Genomic DNA, 13913 nt, shown 5'->3' with positions numbered 1-13913 from the left:
CAAATAAAGAGCTTTTGGTTTATGTGGGAATATTATTAGTTGAATTTTGGAAGCATTAGGAGAAATCTTCCATTTTTGCAAGTATGAAGAAAAAACATCCAAACTTTTTTGCAATCGACTACACATGACACGCAGGCTTCGACCTTTGGCGGAGAGGCCTGTGTCATCCGCAAACAAAGATTTTTGACATCCCTGAGGTAACTCAGGTAAGTCAGATGTGAAAATATTGTATAATATTGGTCCCAAAATGCTGCCTTGGGGAACACCAGCTCTTACAGGAAGTCTTTCAGATCTGGAGTACTGATAATTAACCTGAAGTGTACGATTTGACAGATAACTTTGAATTATTCTAACAATGTATGTTGGAAAATTAAAGTTTTTAAATTTTACAATCAAACCTTCATGCCAAACACTGTCGAATGCTTTTTCTATGTCTAGAAGAGCAAGACCAGTAGAATAGCCTTCAGATTTGTTGGAACGGATCAAATTTGTTACACGTAACCTTAGCATTCTTCCATTTGTCAGGAAAATATGCTAATTGAAAACATTTGTTAAATATATCAACTAAAAATGATAAGCTACTTTCTGGAAGTTTCTTGATGAGGATGTAGAAAATTCCATCATCGCCAGGAGCTTTCATATTTTTGATTTTTTTAATAATAGTTCTCACTTCTTCCAAATCAGTCTCCCAGGCATTTTCGAAAACGTTCTCTTGATTGAGAATATTTTCGAACTCCTGAGTAACTTCATTTTCAATAGGACTAGTAAGTCCTAAATTAAAATTGTGCGCACTTTCAAACCGCATAGCAAGTTTTTGAGCTTTTTTCGCAATTAGTTAGTAATAATTTGTTTTCCTCTTTCAATGCCGGTATTGGCTTCTGAGGTTTTTTCAAGATTTTCGATAATTTCCAAAAGGGCTTAGAGCCAGGGTCCAATTGAGAAATTTTATTTTCAAAATTTTTGTTTCTTAATTGAGCAAAACTTTTCTTGATTTCTTTCTGCAAATCCTGCCATATAATTTTCATAGCAGGATCGCGAGTGCGTTGAAATTGCCTTCTCCTCACGTTTTTAAGACGGATCAAGAGTTTAAGATCATCGTCTATAATCACGGATTCAAATTTTGGAATTGCAATGCTTCTGGCTTCAACAATGGAATTTGTTAAAGTTTCAAGAGCATTGTCAATATCAAGTTTAGTTTCTAAAGAAATGTTAACATCAAGATTAGAGTCAACATACGTTTTATATATATTTCAGTCGGCTCGTAAATAATTGAAAGTGGAGCTGATAGGATTTAGAATCGCTTCTTGGGATATTTGAAATGTAACAGGGACATGATCAGAATCAAAATCAGCATGAGTAACTAGTTGGCTACAAAGATGACTAGAGTCGGTTAAGACCAAGTCAATCGTAGATGGATTTCTAGAAGAGGAAAAACATGTAGGGCTATCAGGGTATTGAATTGAGAAATTTCCTGCTACGATATCGGCAAAGGATTTACCGTGGGTAGATACATTCGAAATAGAAAGATTCGAACGGCTACCCGACGGATTAAAATTAGCTTGTGAATGAGCATGATTATGATCTTCCTGATGGGTATGATTCATGATCAAGCGATCGTTAACTGAAAAATGAGCATTGTTCGATACTCTACCAGGCAAATTCCGGAATCGACCGTTATCGTAACGGATATTATCTTTCATCTGCCTGGCACGAGCCTCAATGACCTTTTTGCGTGAAGGGCAATTCCAAAAATTGGACTTATGGTTAGCCCCGCAATTAGAGCATATGAACTTGGTGGTATCTTCCTTCACTGGACAGACGTCTTTGGCGTGAGAAGAACCTCCGCAAATCATGCATTTAGCATCCATGCGACAATTTTTTGTACCATGACCCCACTTTTGGCACCGACGGCACTGAGTGGGGTTCTGGTAATTTCCTCCAGGTTTCTGGAAATGTTCCCATGTCACACGGACATCGAACATAAGTTTTGCTTTTTCTAAAGCTTTAATATTATTTAGTTCTTTTTTGTTAAAGTGAACTAAATAATATTCTTGAGAAAGCCCTTTCCGAACAATTCCAGATTGGGTTCTCTTTTTCATAATGATTACTTGAACTCCAAGTAAATCATTTATTCCATTTTTGATCTCTTCAGGTGACTTATAGTCACTTGAGAGACCTTTCAAGACGACTTTGAACAAACGTTCAGTTTTGTCGTCATAAGTAAAAAATTTGTGCTTCTTCTCTTCAAGATGTCTGAGAAGAAGTTCACGATCTCTAAGAGTTTCCGGCAAAACGCGACAGTCTCCTTTCTTTGCGATTTGGAAGGAAACCTTGATTCCCCTAATGGAGTTCAAGATCTCCTGCCTAAATCCCCCAAATTCGGAACAACTGACCACGATAGGCGGCACTCTTTGCTTCCTCACTTGAATCAAAGAGCCTGGGCTAGAGGCTGCTTCGATTTGGTGTTCGGAAAATTTGTCTAGACCATCGAACTGATTGCTCATTTCGATACAATAATTCATTTCACCCTTGAAGAAAGTTCGCATTCCGGAGAAACGTCCTTTCTTCCATTCTTGGCACGTATAGTGACAGTTTTAAAACCCACTTTTTTGGAAGGAAGTAGTGAATTCAGAGATTTACCCTTCCTTTTGTTTGTTGTTGCAACCATGTTTAGTGAAAAAACGAGAGAAGACAAGACCTTCGAGAGTTTTTTCCCAAGACGGTGTCCAAGAAGGATTACCACCGCTAGCTTTCGCCAACGGGTCCAACGAAAAATCGAAGGCACGGGTCCAAACAAGGATCGTAAAGGGATCAATAGCAGAAAAAATAGTACTGAAAAGTACTGTTTTAGTAGCACTGAAAAGTACCGCTTTTAATTTTAGCACTGCTTAAAATGCTTAGCTTAATATTGCTTTAGGTAGTTTTTAAGAAAACTTCCAAGAGCAGAGAGAATTTGTGTACGCACAGCACGAAGGTACGATGCGCACTGATGACAGCTGGTTTGCTGATCATCAAGCAATTCGTGATCAAACGTCAACATCCCACCGCAAAATCGCTAGTGTTTGGAGGCGATTTTAACCTCCAAATAGCCAAATAACCTCCAAATCATCACCTCCGTTTTATGAAATATGGTGGCGCGTCGATCGTCGCAAGTTTATCGTTAAACAGTCAATATGTATTTGAAGTTGCTGATTAATCAGAAAATTTTGAAGGGGAGAAAAAAAAAGATTCATATTTTTTTTTGACATCAGTTAGGTTTTTTCAATTTTTAAAGTAAAAACCAAGTAAAATAATAATCCAGAGGACGTTTGAAAAAAGTTTAACAATTGGGTCCTAAAATTTTTAATGAAATCTTGTTTTTATTTAATAACACGAAAAAGCATGTTACTTTTACTACTTTAGCAATTTTTCCCGCTAAAATAATGGCTATATCATGTTTAAACTTTAATTTAAAAATTTGGTCCATAAATGAGCCTTGACACTTTTGATCATGTTTGACGTTCGCTTAGTCGACAAAAACACCACAGGGGTTTTAGTTCGACCACTGGGGTTGTACCTATCTGACATTTCCTAAGGGACACGGAAAACAAAACACACCCAAAATTTGAGTTTAAGCCAAAGGATGTGACAAAATCTAAAAAAATGTTTTTTGGGCTTAAACCAACGGAAAACATTAGAAAATTGAGTAAACATGTGTTTTTGGCCTAAACTTAAGCGTTTGGCACTAAAATTGGGACAGGGCTTTAGGACCCTATTATCGTTAAAAATAAAAATTCGAAAAAATAACTTTTTTTTCATTTTTATTTTTTTGTTCCTTAATTATTTTTATCCCCCCCCTCGTACCGTGTACGCACCAAACTTTGCGCAGTTAAGAAATTATCATCCTATTTACGCTTCAAATAAGGCTAAAATCTGTATTTTTTCATTCAAACCTTTGCCAACGATAGGCTTTTAACCCTTTAGTAGAACACATAATTTAAAAAAATAAAAATAATCCACCTAACATTGCGCACAAAATCTGAATTGTTCCAAACTTTGCGCATGATGTGCCTAACTTTGCGCATACTTTCAAATGCTCGTTTGCTTATAATAGTTTTACTATTTTACTGGTTTTGCATTGAACAAAAAGGGTATAACTAATATGAGTTTCATCAGGAGTTTATTCCGTAAATTTCAATTTAATTTATTCAACCACCCCAAACATAGAGTGACCGCGAATAGTGAGTTACTATTTTCTTTTTTTTTATTATATACTCACAAGATTACAATCTGAACAATATAGTTTGCAGCTTATGCTTATTTGTTTACGTACGTTGCTTTATATAAATTATTTCTTGTTTTTTTTTTATTATTAAACTTGTTTTTTATAAAAGAGACGAACCAGCCAAGGGATGAAAATCTCGATAATAAAGACAATTCATTCATTCATTGTTTTTTATTTTCTTGTTTTTTTTTCTTATTTTGTTCCATTGCTTTGAATAACTATGAAATTATATTATATATTATATAAGTGAATAACTACGAAATTTGATGCTCGTATCCACTGCTGATGGCCGTGACTGATTCAATTTCGCACAATTCGGAAGCATTTTAAACAAAATCTTCTCTGTTGTACATATCGTCAGCTGAAAGTGGATGAACTTGACGAGTCTTTAGCAGTGATGTGCCTCAACTGAAGCTCAGGCGAGCTGCGCTCGAGAGTTTTCTCGTTTGTCTATTAGTATTTCAAGCTGCAGGTTGCTTAGGGGCTGTCCCTTAATGGACGGACCCTTACTTTCCACTGAATCCATGGATGTATCGATCTCTGGTGTTTATTTATTTTTTTGAATTACAGCCAGTACGGATATTCCATAATTGAACGCTTTTTGCTAGGCAACTGGAGCTTGAATCATTGTCCATCAACTGGGAAGCCAACCATTGCGCTATCAATCATCCAACTTTACAGTAAAAGTCCTCCTGCGTCCATACAGTGAGTTTTCCGAGATTTTTCAATGCACACCTTGCCTTCAGCTTCATACAGAAGGTATGAATATTACATGTAGCCACTGCCTTAGGGCTGGTTCATATATTTCATAACGCTTAAATTGACCATTTTGGACACCCACCCACCCCCTCGTGACGCTTTTTGTATTGATACTCTACAATTTTTGTATGAGCCATAACAACGTTAGGACACCCTCCCACCCCCTAAAGCGTTATGAAATTTGTGAATGGGCCCTTATGGATTGAGTGACCAGACCATTCCTGATAAGATCGACAGCGTTTGTCATTTGCAAGGATGTACATGTATTTACATGCCATTCCGGTTTGCTAGAAGTGCGCAAAAATTAAGACCCTCTTGTAAAAACGGGTCCTAACATTGCGCATCGCTTTTTTCAAATAAAAATTCGGCATATTATATGGAAAATTAATAAAATTACTAGAATATTACCTTTTTTGCAAAAACACCGCAAATATACTTTCCACAACACAGTTTTGTTCAGAAAAATGTTGATTTTTGACAGAGCCACTCCCTAGCGCTAAGACGGTGTAAAAGTTGACGTTTTATAAGGTTTTTTGTTTATTTACTAACATTAACAAGGGTTTTTTTAGTAAACAAATGTATGTCAAATACATATTTCACATAAACGAACATGTTGCTGAAACTGAATTGTTAAAAAAATCAATGATCCATTATCATTTTTTCATGCTTCTTAAAAATGCGCAAAGTTTGGAGCTGCGCAGGGTGGCCACCAAATGTTCATTTTGAAATTCCCGCTTTTTTCCCGGTTTTCCCGGTATAATTTTCAGAATTTTTCCGGTTTCAATTGAGGAGCCTGAACGTGACCCTTCGATCGGTTTTTAAATTGAATACACCAAAAATTTTATTTCAAACTTTTCAACGGTATTTTTCCGTCCAATAAGAAAAAAATAATATTCGTAGAAGACTGCCTTGTATTTTTTGGCTCTCGTACAATTGGTATGGAATGACAAATTGTTGAAAAAACTTAAAAAAAAAGTTAATGCCAAATTTGCTTTCTTGAAGGATTTCCCAAAAATATTTTTCCACTCGAACACGTTGGAGACCCTAAAGAAAACAAAATTGAAAGAATAAATCAAATCAGTCGTCCCGTTCTCAAGCCAACTCGTGACATACAAACATCATTCCATTTCCATTTACATGTCTAGATATGCCCTTTTTGTTCCCTATTACCCTATTTAAAGTATTTCAATTTTCAATCTTACTTTTTTTCTTCATACCTACACACTTCAATTTTGTTCGCGAGCTCGGCATTTTTATATGCTGAGTCAACTCGGCTTCTGCCCATTGTGCTAAAAACCCAGCTAAAAAATAATTTTAACCGAGATTTGGCAGCTCCTGAAACTGAAATCTCGGTTAATTCTACATTTTACCCGTATCTCGGCAATATTGTAAGCCGAGCACCAACGTTGACAATGTTTTCACCGAACTCAGTTGGCTCGAATGCTGATATATCGGTTTCTATCTAAGTTTACCGAGATTCTCAGTATTTTGTTTTACCATCTGCCATCTTGTTTTCATTTACATTCCGAAAAGTGCATCGGTTTTGTGTATACGTAGAAAAGTAGTGAAAATATCGTGGAAATGTTTCTACAATTAACCAAGTGCCTGAAATTATAAGTCTGGAGGAAGTTAGATTGTACGAACTCTTCTGTAAGTATGCTCAAAGTTGTTGTTTTTTATGTAATTTAGTATACAATGTCGTTCGTTTTCTCCCGGGAAGTAATTATGGAATAATTAGTCGAATTTTAAGAGCATGTCAATAATTATTTTCAATTATTATTTATGGGCAGCCCAAAGTTGGCATTGCTTAAAAACACAAATGTAAACTAAATAAATTAAGAATATATTCTGCGGCCAAAAGTGCCTCAATAAAGATTGTTGTTCATTTTTACTGAGATTTCAGTATGTGAGATGCCGAGATTTTCAGTTTAACACGGTAGCTAAATTCTTTCACAGAAACCGAGTTAATCAGCTAAAACTATTAAACCGAGATGGCTGCCGAGCGCTCGGCTGTGCGGATCTCGGTTTCCGAAAGCCGAGTTTCGGCATTTTATTCTAAGGGTGTAAAAATGAAGAGTTCACTGAAGCTAATAAGTTTAAGATGAGGATGAAACAAAGCCACACTAAACTAAAGTTACTAAAGAAAATAATGAATCTAATATGTTACTTTATGCATGAAGTTTTAATATCTGATTCAAAGCTTTGAGTCAAATAAGATAAAGAAAAAAATAAGCCCTGATAGTGATGACAAAAATAAAATATTCCAAAACATTAACAACCAACTTGAGTGTAGCAAACTAGACTGTTTCAACAAGAAAATTTTAAAGTTATTTGTCCAAGATAACAGATGCTTAATGGCAATATGATCAACCATATCAACTTTCTACAACTTATTTTTGATGATTTATAGATTTATAGCTTGAAGATGTTCTTCCAAAATAATTTTCCCGGTGACCATCTCAAATTCCCGTCTTTTTCCAGCTTTTCCCATTTTTCCCGGTTCGGTGGCCACCCTGAGCTGCGCAAAGTTAGGGGCGTACACGGTACCTTCCAAGTGGTTTAGGACATAAAAGAAATTTAATATTTGTATCAGCCTTATTTAACAAAACCAAACATCAAAACCATGTTTCTGCACCAGTGGGGAAAGGGATAGGACTTTTAGGTGGAGGCAAAGTACCGTCTGCCGTTCCGGTATTGTTGCTATCCTAGAAATAAACAATTAAGTTATTCTACAATACTTAGTATTTTAGTGAATATAGTACATACCAAATACGGTACTTCAAATGTTGCAAAAATGTGCTGTTTGATTAAATTTTCCCTAAAACTCCATGCCAATTTGGTCAATGAAACGAGTGAGTCAGTTTTTTTTTTCTCGTTTTGAGTTTATCGGTTGACAAGTAAAACTGTTTTCTGGTTTTCAGCAAATAAAACAATTTCTGATTCAACTTCAGTAATCATGTTTGCTGGTTTACGGCAAAATTTCAAATCGATTGCTGGTCATCAATAGATTGCTGAATTCCAGTAAACAATTTAATAAGTGCTGAATATAAGTAAAACAATGTATTGCTGAATTGGTTTCAGCAAACGAATTTGCTGGAAGATAGATCGAAAATTTGGTGTGTAGGTAGCTAATTATCGCCTCATTTCACCTTCCTAGGGATTTAACACTGTGACAGCATTGCTGTTCTGTCAAACACACAAGGCTACGGTGGCGCTATCTATGCTTTCCATAGCGGCCATTTTGGTTATTATAATTCTCAGATTATAATGATCCTTTGGTTACTTATTACCATTCGATTACGAGACGTCGGAGTTACAACACGCGTTCCTTGTGGAGAGTGATTAGAAAATTATTTCGAAGAGTGATTCATATTACGAAAAACGTTTCAAATCATAAACTTCAGCACATTTCATTCCAATACTTTTAACCAAATCAAAAGTGCACAAGTAGATTAGTGAAAAGTGTGATTATAGTGCGATAGGACGCTAAGTTTGGTGTTACAGTGGAAAAGAATTATCCAGGAAAAAACAAAATGGCGAACGAAGAAGTGAAAGAAAAATAAAAATGGCGGACACACAACAGAAAGAAAGCCAAATCATGACGACAGCAAGCACACCAATGGAAATTCCATGTGGAATTACAAATGGCGGATCGAACGACGCGACATCGAATACGAGCACAAGCACCGGTCAGAGAAAAGTGAACTACCAATATGAAAATGGCGATCAAGGACCGTTCCGTGTTATGGTGGAGTTGATCGACACACAAAATGGGAAAATAAAAATCAACAAGTTATCGTTGGCCAGCGCACTTCGTAAAATGCCAATGTACAAGACCCACGTCATTGAGATGAAACAGGTAGGACGAAACAAGCTGATGGTTTATTTCAACAACTACCAAATCGCGAACAGATTGACGACAGATGCGAATTTGAAGGAGAAAAATTACCGAGCATACATACCACGACACCTGGTCTCTGTCACTGGTGTGATTGCCGGTGTGCCATTGGATATTTCGGAGGAAGAAGTTATGGAGGAGATGCAATGTGAGTATCCAGTAATGACAGTGTACCGTATGAATCGACACGTTAACGGACAAAAAGAACCTACAATGCGATTGAGCATTACGTTCAGAGCACCAAAACTTCCAGAGCGCGTTAGAATTTTCTGTTGCTCGGTTGGAGTTAGAGCTTTCTACAGGAAAACTGTTCTGTGCCAAAACTGTCTGCGTTACAATCACCAGACAACAAATTGTAAAAGCAAGCGGAGATGCAGTAACTGCACAAGGACACACGAAAAGCAGGAAGAATACAACGAGTGCAAAGAACCACCCCGATGTTTGTATTGTAGAGTTACACACAAGACAACGGATACCCGCTGCCCAGAACGTACCAGGCAAAATAACGTTCAGGCGATTATGGCACGCACAAATCTAACCGCGATCGAAGCTGTGGAACAATTCCCAATCCAAACTAGAAACTATTATGAAGCATTGGTTGAAAGCGCACAGGAACCAACGCCTGCTGAATCCTACGCTACCATGACAGCCGGAAAGTACAGGGAACGTGTCGCCACACCCCTCAGACCACGGAAGCGCACGGGAGACATCGAAGCTTCAACCAACATAGCAGAGCAAGTGGTGGTAATGAAGGAGAAAAAGAAGAAAACCGACGGAGAACGGCAAACGAATGGAGTGGCTTTGTTCAACAAGTTCAAAGTCACGGAGGCGGAAAAATGGAAGACCCAGCTACGGCAAGCAGCTAAACAACAGAGAGAACAGGATGATGACATGTATGATCCACAGCCCACCCCAATGACGAGCATGGCAGGATCATCAAACCAGGAGGATTTTTCAAGGTTTGTTTCGAGTATGATTGGAGAAGGTAAGGTAAACCCCTTTAGTTTGGAACTAAAATAGAAAAATGTAAAGCATTGAGAATAGCATATATGTATGAAACAAAATAGTCATGTTTTGATTAAAATGAAAGTAGTACAAGCGAATGTTCAGAGTTTAAAAAAAAATAAAGAAGAAATATTGCGAGTATTGAATGACATAAATTACGATATCGGGGTGTTCTCGGAGACTTGGACACGGCCGGGAGAAGAAGCAAGTCGAGCATATCGAATTAGTGGTTATCACCAAATACTAGCAGCAAGATCAGACGGTTACGGTGGAGTTGGTGTATACGTTCACATGAAGTATAACTACCAACAAATAGACGTCTCGGTACAGTCAGAGCAGATCCAGATAATAGCTGTAAACGTTATGAAGCTTAATATCATTATTGTTGGAGTATATGTGGCGCCATCCATCTCCGCTAACGACTTTGAAACAGAAATAAATTCTATTTTGTCCCAATTTGAGAAGTACACCAGAGTGATCATTGCCGGCGATTTTAATTGCCACCATTACTCGTGGGGTAATAGCTACTGCGACAGGAAAGGAACCATTCTTATGGACGGTGTAAATGGTTCGAACCTTATCGTAATGAATGATGGTTCAAAAACATTCATCCCATTAGATACTTCGAAACGATCAACAGCCATTGATCTAACAATATGTTCGGCCGCATTATATTCACAAATAGAATGGAAAGTTCTTTCAAAATCCATTGGAAGAAGTGAACATTTGTTAATAGATGTAAATTTGATCACATCTGACAAAAACGTTAGGCCACTATTTGTAAACCATCGTAAAATTGCCAAAGAAGTCGGCAGTTGGAATCGAAACGACGTACAAAACTTAGAGGACTTCAGGAAAAGGGTCAAGCAGTGTGTGGAAAGAAACAAAACAGTGAGTAGACACACACCCAAGGCGTGGTGGAACGATAAGGTAGAGAAGGCATGGCAGGATAAGATGGAGGCTGTGAAAAGGTTTCGTAGCTGCAGTACTATAGAAACGGCGATTGAAGTGAAAAAATGTTCGGCTATTTTCACTAAACTCAAAAATGAAGGTATCCGGAAACAAATAGAAGTACTGGCTGAAAGTGTAGATCCACAAACAAGTTCGAAAGTGCTATGGAGCAAAATTGCAAGGATATCGGGGAAAAGCAGCAAAAGAAGGGTCAATAATCCGGTACAAGAGGACGAAAAACTGGGAGAGGAGTTTTTGGATACACACGTTGGACCAAATGATGTGGACCTTGATGTACCATTATCTTACGGACCTGTATGTCAATATAATCTTATGAATGTAGAAAAATGGAGCAAGATTCTGTCATCGAAAAATTCAAAATCAGCGCCTTCCGGAGATATGATTACCTATGGCATGCTTAAGCAAGTGAAACCAGAGGTTAGAGATATCATTATAGAGCAAATAAATCAAATGTTCATTTCTGGTACACTAACGTATCATCTTAAGGAAATCAAAATAGTAGCGATTCCAAAGCCGGGTCGTGATCAGAATACTGTTCAAGGTAAACGACCCATATCATTGATCCCAACTATCACCAAGATCGCCAACACGGCCGTCTTGCAGAAAATCCAGCAACATTTAAACAAAAGATGCATCTTGCCAAAACTTTCATTTGGGTTCAGGAGAAACGTTTCCACGTCAACGTGTCTCAATTACGTGGTGAACGTAATAAAACAAAACAAGAGAGCAGGTTTTATCACGGCAGTGACATTCCTTGATTTGAAAAATGCCTACAATGCTGTTAAAACGGATCTTTTGGAAGAAATCATGCAAGATTATCGATTCCCAGCAGAAGTCATTATTTGGGTCACGTCCTTCCTGAAAAACAGAAAAGTTATAATGAAAGTCGGAGATAAGATGCTGACGAGGGTGGTGAGTAATGGACTCCCACAGGGAGATGTAATGTCTCCCTCACTTTTCAATATATATACGGCGAAACTGCATACGACGATTGACGGTGATGTTGTTTTAGTCCAATTTGCGGATGATTTCGCTCTAATAGTAAGAGCAAAGTCCGTTGAATTACTAAACCAGAAAATGCAAACTCAATTAACAAACTTTGCATGTGAGGCTAAAGGTCTTAATTTAGATATCAATCCAGACAAGACCAAAGTGATCCTGTTTCATGGAGGAAACAGCAGTTTAAATATCAAAATCGATAACACAACGATAGAGATGGTTAATAGCCACAGGTACTTAGGACTACAAATTGACAGATTTTTGGGATTTGGTGGGCAAATACGAATTGCAAAAGGTAAAATACAAGAACGCCTCAAGATGTTGAAAGTAATATCCAGCATTCGTAACGGTGGTCACCCTCAAACAATGAACCTAGTGTACAACGCTCTGGTCAGAAGCTGTGTGGAGTATGGGTCATCCGTAGTCAATAACGCATCAGCAACAAACAGGAAGTCAATTCAGACAGCTCTAAATGGATGCCTAAGAAAGGTCACCGGGTGTAGCAAAACGACACCTCTAAACTCATTGTTAGCAGTAGCGAGTCAAGAGCCATGGGATATACGAAGCGAATATATAACATGTAGAGAAATTGCAAAAATTATTGCACACCAAAATCCAGTTTACGAACAACTGCGAGAGCTTGATGAATATGAAGGGGACAATGAAAGGTTGACTTACCTAGAAAAACAGTACTTAGAACACCAAAGCGTTTTCAAGAGCATCAGTCCTATCCGGATGGTTGAGTCTCATCCAGAGTCAGAAGACATAGGTATCAATATGAACATAGGAACCGTAATCAAGAAACAAAATACTAATCCAAGGGTAATGAAGCAGATGGTGCTGGGGCTGATTAACGGCAAATATAGGACCAGGCCAAAAATATACACCGATGCATCGATTTTCAATGGTACTTGTGGAATCGGAGTCTTCGTGGAGTTCCGGAATAAAAGGATTGCGCTTAGACTGGAACACCAAACATCCATCATGACGGCTGAACTATTGGCAATTAAAGTGGCATCCGACGAGATAAAAGCATATAAGACGCGGAATGTAGTGATTTTCACGGATTCGCTATCGTCCTGTACGCTACTCGAGCACAGTCAAAGGGACTCAGAGAGGAGCGAAATAGCAGATGAAATCATCCGAACCTGCCGGGAGTGGAATGTCGATATCCAGTGGATCCCGAGTCACATCGAGATTGGCGGAAACGATTTGGCCGACTCCTTGGCTAAACACGGAGCACAACATGGAGAACTCTTGGAACACCCGATTATGTTGAAGGATGCTTTTTTGCAATTGCTGAAAATAAAACAAGAAAAAGTCAACGCCTGGTATGAAGACTATGCCAAGGAAAAAGGGAAAAAGTTCTTTGAAATTCAACCAGAATTCAAGGAAAAGCCATGGTATTACAATTTACCCTTCAACAATGTTGAAACGAGAACTCTGAACAGGCTGCTAATTGGACATGACTACAGTAAATACTGGCTTCACAAAATGAAGCTAAAAGACAGTCCAAACTGCGATTTCTGCGACGAGACGGAAACAGCAGAACATCTTGTACTACACTGCAAACAATACTCGCAAATTAGAAAAAAATATGACTATGATGGCAAATTTCAAAATACAAAACAGCTATTCGAAGCGAAGGATATTAAAATTCTTCGGGAAGTTGTCGATTTTTTAAAGAAAGCACAACTAAAGATATAAAATGATCGAAAAATAGTTCCAAACACAAAAAGCACGAAAACCTTCAGACCAAAACAAACCACGATAGGCAAGGCTGATGAGCTAATCAGCTATACCGCCTACTGAGAGCAAGACGCTGCTCAGCAGCTACAGGGGTGGGCTGTCAAATCGACGTAAAAGAAACAGATGGATGTATGGTCGCTGTCACCTATCCAACCAACAACAGAAGAGAAGAAGAAGAAGTTACTTATTACAGAGAAACTTTATGCCAAAATATCCATCAACCGAATAGTACCGATGTGAATAACATATACAAAACTGCGATGGAAA

The 13913-nt window shown here is 37.9% G+C and overlaps 1 protein-coding gene across 1 annotated transcript in view; it reads left to right on the top strand.

The window, feature by feature from the left end:
- LOC5573883 (trafficking protein particle complex subunit 10) overlaps positions 1-13913 on the top strand; it is a 34015-nt gene that overhangs the window by 17869 nt on the left and 2233 nt on the right.

Source organism: Aedes aegypti, chromosome 3, assembly GCF_002204515.2.
Source record: "Aedes aegypti strain LVP_AGWG chromosome 3, AaegL5.0 Primary Assembly, whole genome shotgun sequence".
Classification (NCBI taxonomy): domain Eukaryota; kingdom Metazoa; phylum Arthropoda; class Insecta; order Diptera; family Culicidae; genus Aedes; species Aedes aegypti.
This window is presented reverse-complemented; position numbering and strand designations above follow the sequence as displayed.